The sequence below is a fragment of the Euprymna scolopes genome, chromosome 46 (genome assembly GCF_053919585.1).
Source record: "Euprymna scolopes isolate OS-2025 chromosome 46, ASM5391958v1, whole genome shotgun sequence".
In the NCBI taxonomy this organism is placed as follows: Eukaryota; Metazoa; Mollusca; class Cephalopoda; order Sepiida; family Sepiolidae; genus Euprymna; species Euprymna scolopes.
The window spans coordinates 183,505,355-183,519,745 of NC_136527.1; positions in this window are offsets into that span (position 1 = coordinate 183,505,355).

Here is a 14,391-nt window from a genome sequence, read left to right on the forward strand (position 1 = left end):
GAAGAGGTCATCGTAAGTTTAACCGAATCAAGTTTGATAACAATAAGTTGCAAATCACATTACGTAATTATGACGTCATAGTTTAATTTCTTGGACCAAATCTATTTTTGTCATTTGACTGACTTCACTGTTTGTACAATTCCTTCCTCTTATTGGATTTATTTATGTGAAATATTTAGTTTTACAATTTTTAATATGAACATTATTTGGATTATTATTCGGAATACTGTTCTCATTTTGGACGTTAACAGTAATTCGACTAATCCAAATAATAATGAAATGTTTTATCTAAAAAAATGAACCTGATTTTTAAAGCTTCATAATTTTTTTTTAATGAATACGAAATAAAAAGTTACAATAGAAATACCCTAAAAGGTTTAAGAATTGACAAATATAATTTAAACTTTATAGGAAAACAATTCGGACATTTTTACACGAGGAACAAAATAATGATTTCACCGTGTTATTACGATGACCTTAATTTCTTTGTTCTTAAACAGTTGATTTTTTCCTTTAAGTAATTTCATGTTTAAATCGTGTTTTTCAACTTTTAATTTTGATTCTTTTATATTTTTAATTTATTTTATTTCCTTATGAATTGGACACACAGAACAAAAGTTGTATCAATTTACTAAAGAAATCAGAACAAACAAATTTTCTGTTTTGAACACAAAAGATAAGACGACGGCACTGTTCTCGTATCTAATTTCCTGAATGAAAGGTAAGTTTCTTTTTTTTAATGTTTAAAAATATAATTTAACAACTTACAAATAATTTTAAATATTGAAATAAGTTTATTTTTTATTGCAATCCAATATGAATGGTAAGTTATTTTTACGCTTTTAAAAATTCGCTTTGAATAACTTTTAAAAATAATCTGAAACAGAAAAGCAGTTTTTTTTTTGCACCTCAGAAATATTGATTCTTAAAAAAAATCTTTAACATTAAAAAAAAGTTTATTTTTATTGCAATCTAATAAAAATATTGACTCCGCCATACTTTATAACACACTTGAATAAAAAAATTTATGAATTGCTGATAAAATGACCTATTCGGAGTCTTGTTATAACTTCCTCCTTTCTGGTCATTCTTTTGTTTGGTTTAAAATTACGGCAAACGAGTAGTTTCCAAGATATATAAAAAAAAAATGTTAGTTTTAACAAAAAGTAGGGTATCACTTTTCTGTAATAATTTTACGTAAAATGAGCACCCACTTTGTGGCCATGATTTTTTTTTTCGGGGGGTGGCGGGAAGACTTTCTTTCCACTCTCGGAAAATCCTTTAAAATTACCACTAACTTTTAAAATTCCAGGAAACAAGTAGTTTCCAAGATATGAAGAAATGCAGTCACTTTATGGTCACCGTTTGTTTTGTTTTTTTAATGGAGTAGGAGACTGCCGGTTTGTTTTTCGTTCTTTTTTATATACATTTGGCAGAGGCGGTTGACGGGCGGGGGTGTTGTGGCTCTGCCGCCTCTCACCAAATGCAAACAGAATTTTTGTAAAATATTAAACAGTTCTTCTGCTCGGTTAATGTCGGCGTGTTACTTACGTTAAAACGGTTAATTAAACTGCATAGAGTAATTCTTCGTATTGACCAATACTCCTTTAAAATATAGAATTTTCGAGGGTTGAGTGATTCTTCATATTAAACAATCTTCCTTTAAAATATAGTATTCAATCTGACTATTAGAGCTTTTTGTCAAAAATGTGTTTATTTAAGTAAAACTTAGGTGATTTCTAGTAAAATAATAATGTTTACCATAAACAAAATAATTTAATTCAAAGTTGGTTTAAACTGCTTTTTCGATATTTAATTGTGCACTAGTACAATTTTATTCAATATTTAAGGTTATAGAATAGGTAACACTTTCTTTAATAAAGTTTACATAAAAATGAGCACCCATTTATTGACAATCACCAATCAACTAAAATTTAATGTAGAAAAAATAATTGGTAAATGTTTACAATCGAAGCCACCATAGTTTTAATCCTAAAAAAATATCAAACTCTCCTTTTTGTTTGCAGTTGCGTCTGAAAAGCCATAAAAAATATCCCGAAAAATAGAATAACATTAACACAAATTATAGATATTTAACACTTTCTTATATAAATTTAACATAAATTTAGCACCTATGTCCTAGCAGTGTCAGAAATCGCGAATAATTCCACCCCATCTTTCCAAGCTTATAACTCCTCGAAAAATGCAATTCAAGCCCTAATTTTTTTCAATTAAAGGAGCAAGGACCAAGATTTCATTAAAAAAAAAACAAACAAAAAAAACGTGTTTTTTTTTTAAAAGGTTTTAAACTTCGGACTTTACAGGTAAATTTCTAAAAAACAGTATATTTTTTTGTTTTAAATTTGGATATATTATGTATTGACCTTTTCTCTTCAATTTGTGAGTAAATAATTATGTACTTATCGGGGTCTAAATTAATTATTATTAGACATTTACAAAATGGGAGGCGTGAATTATTCGACCCCCTGTCTTTCCAAGCTTATAACTCCTCGAAAAATGTAATTCAAGCCCTAATTTATTTTTCAATTAAAGGAGCAAGGACCAAGGTTCCATTAAAAAAAAACAAAAAAAACAAACAAATAACGTGGTTTAAAAAAAGGTTTTAAACTTCAAACTTTACAGGTAAAATTCTAAAAGAACACTATGTTTTTGTTTTTTTTAAATTTGAATATATTATGTATTGACCTTTTCTCTTCAATTTGTGAGTAAATTAATTATTTACTTTCGGGTGACTAAATTAATTATTTACTTTTTAATAGACACTTAAAAATTGGGATCGGGGGGGTTAGTGAATTTAAAAAAAAACGTTTGTCTAAAATATTATATTCAATTTATTGGAAAGAACATAAAATTTCACATTGACCCTGAAAATATCGTAAAAATAGAATCAATAGAAAAATTTTGATAGATTTTTAAAGTTTAAAAATTGAAAAATATTGAGTTCGGAAAATTCATTACTGTTTAAAAAAATATTTCTATTACTTTTAAAACAACTGTAATAGTTTATTTTGGAAGTATAATCCATAAAGAAAATAAATAATCCACTTTTAACGGAGAAATTCCGAGATTTTTATATTGTATTCGCAGTTTCGTGTTAGGGGTGTCAAAAATTCCTACAAAAATTCTGATACTGCTACCTATGTCCTGTCCAAATGTCAGTCAAAGAGACTTGTAATCGTTCGCAGTTTCAAATTTTTATGGCAGGAAAAGGGAGAGGGAATTCCTTGTATCGCTTTTTGTTTTGATTTTGCGAAGGTAGGATTAGACCCACATGTTTTAAACTATTCTCTACTTTCACCTAACAATTTATTTGTCAGAAAAAGTGATGCACGACATTTACCTGCGACCATCTGGAAGAGCTTAAGCAAAGAAAATGTTTGTTCACGTCGGGAGGGCAGAAGTGTTAGCAGTTCATCAGAGGATTCACCATTAAAATACTTGTAGAACAGGCAGGGATGCAACGTTCGTCGATGGGACAGAGGCTTAAGCTTAGATGCCAGTTTAGGGCCTATCAGATTTGCGACTCTCTTTTGAACCCTTTCAAGGAGCGAGAGACTAGTAGCCGATGCACCAGCCCAAATATGACAGCAATACTCCATACATCGGCGAATGGTTGCCTTATAGAGATACAGGATACTTTCGGGTGTTAGTAGTTTTTTAGCACGGTAGAGAGAGCCCACCTTCCTTGCAGCGGTCCTGGCAATGCCCTCGATGTAATTGTTCCAACTCATGTTTCCTGTGATTTAACATTGAACCAAATAATTTACTTGTCTGAAAAAGTGATGGACGACATTTATCTGTAAAGAAAATATGTATGGCAATGTTGATCTTTTTATGCTTGAGGTAGCCATTACGTTCGACTTATTTGATTGGATAACTTGGGTATAATAAGTCACATGATCGGACTAAAGGTGTGGTTAATCATTCCGAAGTTGTGATTAGTGGAAATTAAGTGTTTTCTAACATCACCAGACCAATGAGGCTATACGTTTTGTGTTACCTACGGCACAAGTCGCAACAATCCCTTGTGGCAGACTTAAAATAACTGATGCTCTATAGTGGACAAAATACGACATAATTCTAAAAAACTGGAATCTTATCTGCATTCAGATGACATTCTAACTTCCATCATGTTCCTTTCTGTTCTCCAGAACTCAACTGCCGCCATCTTGACTGCCGGCCTTATATTCCCTCACCCTGATCCTTAAGATAATTTTCACATTGACATTTAAATGTGCATTTAACATTCAACCAAATAATTTATTTGTCAGAAAAAGTGATGAACGACATTTATCTGTGACTGTCTGGAAGAGCTTAAGCAAAGAAAAAGTTTATGGCAATGTTGATTCTTTTTATGCTTGAGGTAGCCATTACGTCCAACTCATTTGATTGGATAATTTGGGTATAAAAAGTCACATGATCAGACTGAAGGTGTGGATAATCATTCCGAAGTTATGATCAGTGGAGATGAAATCTTTTCTAACATTAGCAGATCGACAAGGTTATACTTTTTGTGTTACCTACGGCACAAGTCACAACAATCCATTGTGGCAAACCTAAGATAACCGATGCTCTACAGTGGAAAAATACCACATGATTCTAATAAAAAAACTGGAATCTTATCAGCATTCAGATGACATTCTAAGTTCCATCATGTTCATTTCTGTTCTCCAGAACTCAACTGCCGCCATCTTGACTGCCGGCCTTATATTCCCTCATTCCAGTGTCTAACCTTATTGATATGCAAATCACATCAAACCACATTCCCCTTTGACCCTTAAAGATCACCTCATAAACCTATAACCATGCTACTTTCACTTCCTAGCCCACTCATATATCGCTACACTAGCCCACTCAAATATTCCCGCTATTCTTGCTTCCTAGCCAACTAAGATATCCCTGCTAGTCTTGCTTCCAAGCCCACTAAAATATCGCGGCTAATCTAGCTTCCTAGCCTACTCAGATATCCCTGCTAGTCTCGCTTCCTAACTCACTCGGATATCCCTGCTAGTATTGCTCCCTAGCCCTCTCAGATATCCCTGCTCGTCTCACTTCCATGCTGACTAAGATATGCCTGCTGGTCTCGCTTCCTATCCCACTCATATATTTCTGCTAGTCTTGCTTCCTAGGAAACTAAGATATCCCTGCTAGTAACACTTCCTAGTCCAATCAGAAATCACTGTTTTAATTACTTCATTTAAGAGCGACAATTTTTTAGCAAATGCAACCAAATTTCTTTTTAAATTTCTCATTTAAAAACGATGACTTTTTCTGTACAAGTCAACTGAATTGCATTGAAAGTTCTTATAACAGCAACGACTTTTTTTGTTCAAATACAACCAAATTTAAAATATGACCGAATTTCAGCATCACGCACTCGAATTGCCATTGTAAGTTCTATAGAATGTTTAATTTTCAAATTTTGACTTGCATGTGCAAATAAAAAAATTCTCTATAGTCCGACAAATAATCACAAGTCCGAGCTTTTAATGCATATTTCACTTCTCAATAGCATCATTTTTTCGAAAGTCCAGCTTTTGATTACGTATATAAAATCCACAGCATAACAAAGTTTTACTTTGACTTTTAAATGTGCATTTAACATTCAACCAAATATTTTTTAAATACGTTAGTTGTATGATGACAATAAAAAACCCAACAAATTTTCACTTTGACTTTTAAATGTGCATTTAACATTCAACCGAATATTTTTTTTTAAATACGTTTGTTGTATGATGACAACAAAAAAATCCAACAAACTTTTATTTTGACTTTTAAATGTGCATTTAACATTCAACCGAATAATTTTTTAAATACATTTGTTGTATGATGACAAAAAAATCCAGCGCATTTTCACTTTGACTTTTAAATATGCATTTAATATTAATCCGAATAATTTATTAAATACGTTTGTTATATTATGGCAATAAAAAATCCAACGCATTTTCACTTTGACGTTTAAATTGTTTATTAAATGTGTATGTAAAAGTACAGAATAGTTAACAATATATAAACTCTAATTCCCAACAACGTAACAAACATATGTTTTGTTTATTAATTTGTTACGTGAAAGTACAGAATAGTTAACAACATGTAGACTATAATCTCCCAACAACGTAACAAACGTTTTGTTTATTAAAAATTATTGTAAGAAGCTGCAACCGATATGCTCCTCTTATACCACTATCAGCCGGTCAGTGAGGTGTATGAATGACTGACGTGTTATATTAAATGTCTTAAAGTGATCTCGGGAAGATGTAAAGATGGGCCAGTCTTTAGGAACTTTGTAACAAGAAAATCATACCTGAGATGTTGGATGTGCTGTGTGGCTCCTTCTTCTCCCAGGAAACGTCTTGACCTCTTCACCCTTGGTGACGTTCTGACTGGAATTTTCCTTCTTCATTTTCCGGACTGCTTTGTTGTTTCAATGAAGGCATTTATTGCAGACACAAGAAAAATGACACGCGACACAATTGTAATATATATGAAGCATAACTATTTTATTTTACAAAATATATTATACATAAACTTTTACAATTCAAAACTGGACAATATGCTTTTCAAACCTAACTAGTATTGAAGGAGGAGTCGTACAGGAAAGAGACAGACAGATAGCAAGGGAATTATGGGAAGGGATTTCTTTGTATCTATATACATATCAATATCTCTCTCTATATATATCTATATATATATATATATCAATATCAATATATATATATGTATATCAATATATATATATATGTATATCAATATATATATATGCATATCAATATATATATATATATCAATGTTTCTTATTTTTTCACTATGATGAATATCAAATAGAATTCTAGGTGTAACTGTTTCTAAAGTATATGTTAAAAACACCTGTATCGACTCTTTCTGTGTCAAATTATAAAACATCCGACTATTTTCTTCTGTGTATCATATTAAGGTTTGAGTAAACAAGATTTGATAAAAAAAACAATATATAAACGATGATACTAAAATATTGAAATTCATTTATTTCTGTTATTTACAGATGTTCCTGTTCGATGATTGTTATAGAAAATTATTGATATGAACGACAACACATATATGTATGCGAATATGTATATATATATCATTATATATTATTACATTTTCATTGATCAGTATGTTTTACTATAGAAAATTATTGATATAAAAGACAACACATATATGTATGCGAATACGACTATTCAAAATAATTATTGGAAATAGTGTAGAAAATCACACACACCTTGAAGATAACATTCACATATGCGGTATATGTGCTTAATGTTCAAACGAATGAAAAGCTATAAACAAGATAATCACAAATCACAGAAAAGTATGCGGTATTTGAAAAGACAAGATTGTACAATATTCAATTCCATTAAATATTTTATTCTTGTGAAGGAGAATATTTTCGAAATAATGCTCAAGTGAAATTCTGTAATATTCATAACAGAATACATAATATTGAATCGGGATAAAGTTTAGTAAAACATGCAAGTACACAGTGAGAAAAGGCCACATTCTTGTGAAGTGTGTGGATATTCTTGTTCTGTAAAATATTCTTTAGTGAGACATATGAGAACTCACACTGGAGAAAGCAAAAGAGAAAAGCCACATTCTTGTGAAGTGTGTGGATATTCTTTCTCTAGAAAATCAGATTTAGTGACACATATGAGGACTCACACTGGGGAAAAGCCATATTCTTGTGAAGTGTGTGGATATTCTTTTTCTAGAAAATCACATTTAGTGACACATATGAGAACTCACACTGGGTAAAAGCCACATTCTTGTGAAGTGTGTGGATATTCTTGTTCTCAAAAATCAACATTAGTGACACATATGAGAACTCACACTGGGGAAAAGCCACATTCTTGTGAAGTGTGTGGATATTCTTGTTTTATAAAATCACATTTAGTGACACATATGAGAACTCACACTGGGGAAAAGCCACATTCTTGTGAAGTGTGTGGATATTCTTGTTCTATAAAATCACATTTAGTGACACATATGAGAACTCACACTGGAGAAAAACCACATTCTTGTGAAGTGTGTGGATATTCTTGTTCTCAAAAATCACATTTAGTGACACATATGAGAACTCACACTGGGGAAAAGCCACATTCTTGTGAAGTGTGTGGATATTCTTGTTCTAGAAAATCAAATTTAGTGACACATATGAGAACTCACACTGGGGAAAAGCCACATTCTTGTGAAGTGTGTGGATATTCTTGTTCTATACAATCAGATTTAGTGAGACATATGAGAACTCACACTGGCAAAAAGCCACATTCTTGTGAAGTGTGTGGATATTCTTGTTTTATAAAATCACATTTAGTGACACATATGAGAACTCACACTGGGGAAAAGCCACATTCTTGTGAAGTGTGTGGATATTCTTGTTCTATAAAATCACATTTAGTGACACAGTTATGAGAACTCACACTGGAGAAAAACCACATTTTTGTGAAGTGTGTGGATATTCTTGTTCTCAAAAATCACATTTAGTGACACATATGAGAACTCACACTGGGGAAAAGCCACATTCTTGTGAAGTGTGTGGATAATCTTGTTCTAGAAAATGAAATTTAGTGAGACATATGAGAACTCACACTGGAGAAAATCTTTAAGCATCATTGTCCAAATAAAAAAGGCATCGCAAGAGAAAAACTCACATGCCAGAAGTTTAACTTTATGAAGAACTATGCTTTCTCTACAGAGCAGATTTCCAGTATGATTAGAGACATTCACTTGATGATTGAGGATCACATCTGCCCAAGAAGCAACCCCATCCCTCTTCCCAGTGATATTACACCAGAACCCATTTCATCTCAACTACCCGACATGGTCTCAGACCTAACATTGACAGAGGAGACGCGTTATCAAGGGCAATGCCCAATAAACGACAGTAACTCTCCTCAAGACTCACCTCCGAAAATATCTCAACTAAAACATGGGCAAAAACAACACCGCAATGCCCCACCTGTAAACATGACACTGGATGGCGACCAGATTGAGCTGGAGGAAGAACTGGCGAATAAAATAGAAATTGCACGATGCCTGGCTGTTGGAGATCGACCCAGACTGGTGAAAATAAATTGTACCAAAGCCTTCAAGATCATTGTTACGAAAGTGAATGATGCTCTCACAAAAATTGTTCCAACTAATGCGTCATTTACTGAAACAAACCATGCAACTTTTGGGGCACCATGGTTTATGCAGAGGAAACTTTTACCTCAGCATAAAGAGAAAAAAGAGGGAAAATTTGAGGCCAAAACAAAAGAACCAGTCTGGAAAAGTAGGCTTCAACAGAAAATATTAAAACTCCGAAAGGAAACATCCCGGATATCTGCCTTTCTGTTATGTGACAGCCCAGGGAAAAAATTAAAAAAGAAGATGAATAAACTTAAAACTGACTATTCTCTTCACAACCAAGTGAAGTTAAGAGCTAAAATAGCAGAAAACCAAGCTGAAATAAAAGCTTTAGCTGTACAAATTAAAAACAAACAACAGAAAATTGAGTCCAAGTCATTGAATGAGTTGTTTGGCAAGAACCCAAGGATGGTGTACAGAAATTTAATTAAAGAGGAAATCAAGGTAAATTCGCCAGCGTCACAGAGAGGGAGTGGATATATACAATTAAAGAGGCTGTTAAGGGCAAACAAAATATGCCACCACTAAAAATCACGAAAGATGCTCTAAGGAAAAAATCACCCATTTTGGCAACTTTAAAAGCCCAGGAATTGACAAGATCCCAAATTTCTGGCTTAAAAAACTCACAGCACTTCATGAACATTATGCACAGGCATTTACTCGTGTTGTCAGCGGTGAGGAAGATCCACCAGAATGGTTAACTCTTGGTAAAACGACTCTGGTACCCAAGAGCCAAGAGACTCACTTGCCCAATAAATACAGGCCTATCTGCTGCCTCTCAACCACATACAAGTGGCTTACAGGAATGATTGCAGATGCAATCTATCAACACCTGACCGAGGGTGAGGACCTTGAAAACGAACAAAAGGGATGCACCAGGAATAAACTTGGTACAAAGGACCAACTGCTCCTCAACAAAACCATCCTGGAGCACTGCAAAAAGCGTCAAAGAAACTTATCAATGGCTTGGATAGGCTATAAGAAGGCATTTGATAGTATGCCTCACTCCTGGATACTGAGATGTTTGGAGATATATAATGTTGATGAGAGCATAAGGACATTCCTTAAAAAAACAAATGACCATGTTGCAAACATCAATGGCTCTACACCACATGGAAGGGACAATACAAACTTCAAATCTCAGTGTCCAGCGAGGTATATTTCAAGGTGATAGCCTGTCACCATTGCTTTTCTGCCTTACTATTGACCCACTCAGCAAGCTCCTCAAAAATGTGATGCTGGGTACAGTCTTAGTAGGGGAAGGAAAAAAGAAAAAAGTAAAAGAGTAAATCATCTACTTTTTATGGACGATCTCAAACTCTATGCAGAGACAGAAAAAAAGCTTGTCTCTCTGATTGAAAATGTAAAGACTTTTACAGAGGATGTCTGCATGGAGTTTGGATTTGACAAATGTGCCAAATGCACAGTAAAAAAAGGAAAAAAGACGACATCCGAAAATATTCGGTTCAATGATGGCTTTATTGAAGACCTAGGAGAGGATGCCACATATAAGTACCTCGGTATAGAGGAAAATCTAACTGTGGAGCATGAAAAAATGAGACATAAGGTTGAACAAGAATACACATCACGCCTTAAAAAGATACTCAAATCCGAATTAAGCCCGAAAAACAAAATAACTGCCATAAATCAACTTGCAATCCCTGTCATCACATATGGGCTTGGTATTATTGACTGGCCCCAATACAGTATCAATAGGTTAGATACAAAGACCAGGAAACTCCTAACCTTGCATAAAATAATATACCGAAATCAATGTATGGACAGGATATACCTTCCACGAAGAGAGGGTGGCCTCGGTCTCACTGAAATAAACCATGCATATCGAGCCACCATAGTAAGCATGGGGCAGTATATTAAAAGCTCAACAGATAGACAATAGAAATAGTGAGGGACCACCATGAACGTCTACCTCAACAAACCTCAGTCACGAAGCTTGGCGAAAACTTTGGGGGTGTCATACTGGAAAATACTGCCGAGGTATATGATAATCCAGCAACGCAGATTGAAAGAAAAAAGAGAAAGAAATACACCGAAATCGAAATAGGCACAAGAAAGCAAGGATGGGAACAACATAAAAGAGCAGGAAAGTTTCTGGAAGAGCTTAAACAGGAATATATAGACAGGGATGCTTCACTCCAATGGCTCAAGAGCGGGAGACTTCCATTTGATGAGGAAAGACTCATTGTAGCCAGTCAAGACCAAGGCTTACTCACAAATGGATTAAAAAAAATGGCTGGCCTACACGCAAATGGCCAATGCCGGTTTTGCCATTCAGCAATTGAGAGCCCAAGCCACCTAATGTCTGCATGCCCAATCTTATTGGCAGATGGCCTCTACACTGCCCGCCACAACAAAGTATGTAAGTACCTTCATTGGAAAATCTGTGGAGAGATGCAGCTTGACAGAGCGACGAACATCTGGGAACATGAACCACCACCAATAACATCAAATGGAAAAGTGACCGTGTTCTATGACAAAGACATACAGGCGGGGAGCTACATAAAAGACAAGGCCATCAAGCCAGATATTGTAATATGGAACAAGCCTGAAAGAACTGCGCTCATTATCGATGTTACAGTCCCAAATGATTTTGGCCTTAACAGAGCTGAACGGGAAAAAATAACAAAATATCAGGACCTAAAAAATGATCTAAAAACGACATGGTCTCTGAAAGAAATAAACATTATACCGGTTGTGATAGGAGCAACTGGGTTAATAAAAAAGAATCTTCATAGATACTTAGAAGCAATCCCTGGAAGACCAAGCTGTAACGAAATACAAATAGCAGCCATAAAGGGAACAGCATCTATTCTTAAAAGAACCCTCGGATATAAATTTAAATCATAACAGAATCAAGTGTTAGCTCCAGGAGGGAGCCCCTTGATCTCTTAATACTTACTGAAGTAAAATAAATAAAAAAAGTGAAAAGACACATACCTGTGAAGTGTGTGGATATTCTTGTTCTTTAAAATAACACTTAGTCATACATATGAGAACTCATACAGGGGAAAAGCCATATACATGTGAAGTGTGCGGATCTTTTTCTCATAAATCAAATTTAATGATACACGAGAGAACTCACACTGGGGAAAAGCCATATATTTGTGAAGTGTGTGGATATTCTTGTTCTCAACATTCAAGCTTAGTCATCCATATGAGAACTCACACTGGGGAAAAGCCACATACTTGTGACATGTGTGGATCTTCTTTTTCTCAAATATCAAGCTTAGTCAGCCATAAAAAAACTCACATTTGGGAAAAGCCATATGCTTGCGAAGTGTGTGGATGTTCTTTTGCTAAAAAATCAGGGTTAGTCAAACATATGAGAACTCACACTGGGGAAAATCCACATACTTGTAAAGTGTGTGGATCTTGTTTTACTCAAAAATCAGTCTTAGTCACCCATAAGATAAATCACACTGGGGAAAAGCCACATACTTGTGAAGTGTGTGGATCTACTTTTACAACAAAATCAAGCTTAAGTAGACATAAGATAACTCACACTGACGGAGAAAACTTGAATGCCTACTAGACACTGTCCTCGAGTGTCTAAGGTCTCTGTACAGAGGCTTGTCAGAACAATCTGGCATGAGGATACTTTTTTCCATGGAAGTAAACCCTGACCAAATATTCAAAATCACATAGCATTCGCAGCCCAAACAGGATCTCCTAACTACGGCTAACCCACATTTGCCTTTTCTGAGGAATGTTGCAACTTCTCCAAGTGATATTACCTCAAGTAATAGCACGAAGCTGGATACTCCACCAGACTAGATAAATTCTTGTCCTGGAATCCAGTAAGACCAAGAGACCAAGATGAAAGATATACTACAATGTATGAAAATGGTTAATTGGGGAGAGGAAAATATGTTCTCAATTTCTTTATTAACTCAGTGCTTGAGAGATAAAGAACTTTAATGGAACATTCGAATATCTAGGTATCTCATATAGACTTCAAGTGTTAGCCCCAGATTGCGGGCCCCTTGATTTCTGAGAACTTCGACTTAAGTAAAATAAAACAAAAAAGGGAAAAGCCACATACTTGTGAAGTGTGTGGATAGTGAGACACATGAGAACTCACTCAGCAATAACAACAATTGCTGATTCGTCCACACAAAAGTAGAGAATGTTAACCTCTTTACATCCAATTGTAATGTCCTGTTGGTAACGACTATCATACAATGTGACAGAATGGAGTGTTTAAGTAACTCCACTGTAAAATCTTGAATATTCCATGTATTAGCAAGTCTTGGGAACATGTACCAGAAACAACAGTTGGTAATAAGTCATACACCATCCATTATGACTACGAAATTCCTACATCTAAATGCATAGAAAACAGGGTATTAAGCCGGACATAGCGATATGGGACAAGAGGGAGAAAGTAGCAACTCAAGTTAAAGTAAGCGTCCCTAATGATGCGGCCTGAACATCTGGCTAATATACTCGGTGAACCAAGTGAAAAAGAAATACAAACAATTGCACAACAATGGACGGTTAGAATCTTAAAAAGATCTTTCAGTTGGAGTAACTAAACTAATTGGAGTATGTTTGGCATCTGGTGGAAGGCTCCAGTCCGAACAAAAACAAAGTGATAAATTAGAAGATAAAAAGCCACATTCTTGTGAAATGTGTGCTTTTTTCTTATAAATAATAAAAAAAATTATTGAAACATGAGAACTCAACACAAAAAATTCATATTTTAGAACAATTTGTGAATATTCTCGTTTTTTTAATCAAGTTCATTGATACATATTAAAATCACACAATTAGTAAAAACCATTTTTTGCAAAATATGTTTATAGTCTTATTCTAAGGATTTACATTTATTTATATGAGAACTTCAAACTAGACAACATTACATGGAACACACTTGACAGGACTCATGATTGATGCAACAATTCTAAATGAATATTGCCATAATAAAGAGAAAAAGAGTATAATATAATATTAGTAAATAAATAATCACAAAGAATATAATTGGGTGCAACTGAGAAAAAAGTCACAGACATGGAATAAAGCTATATAATAATATATACTTGTGTTATAGTGTTTTGTTCAGAAGAAGGTGTATTTCTTGTAAGGAAAAAACCACCAAGAGAGCGAAGGTCAATTGGATAAGGTATGTTTCCCTTTTGTGTGATATGCAATGCAAAAATGTCTATTCAGTCATATAAAAAGAATTGTCTCGCATACAATAGT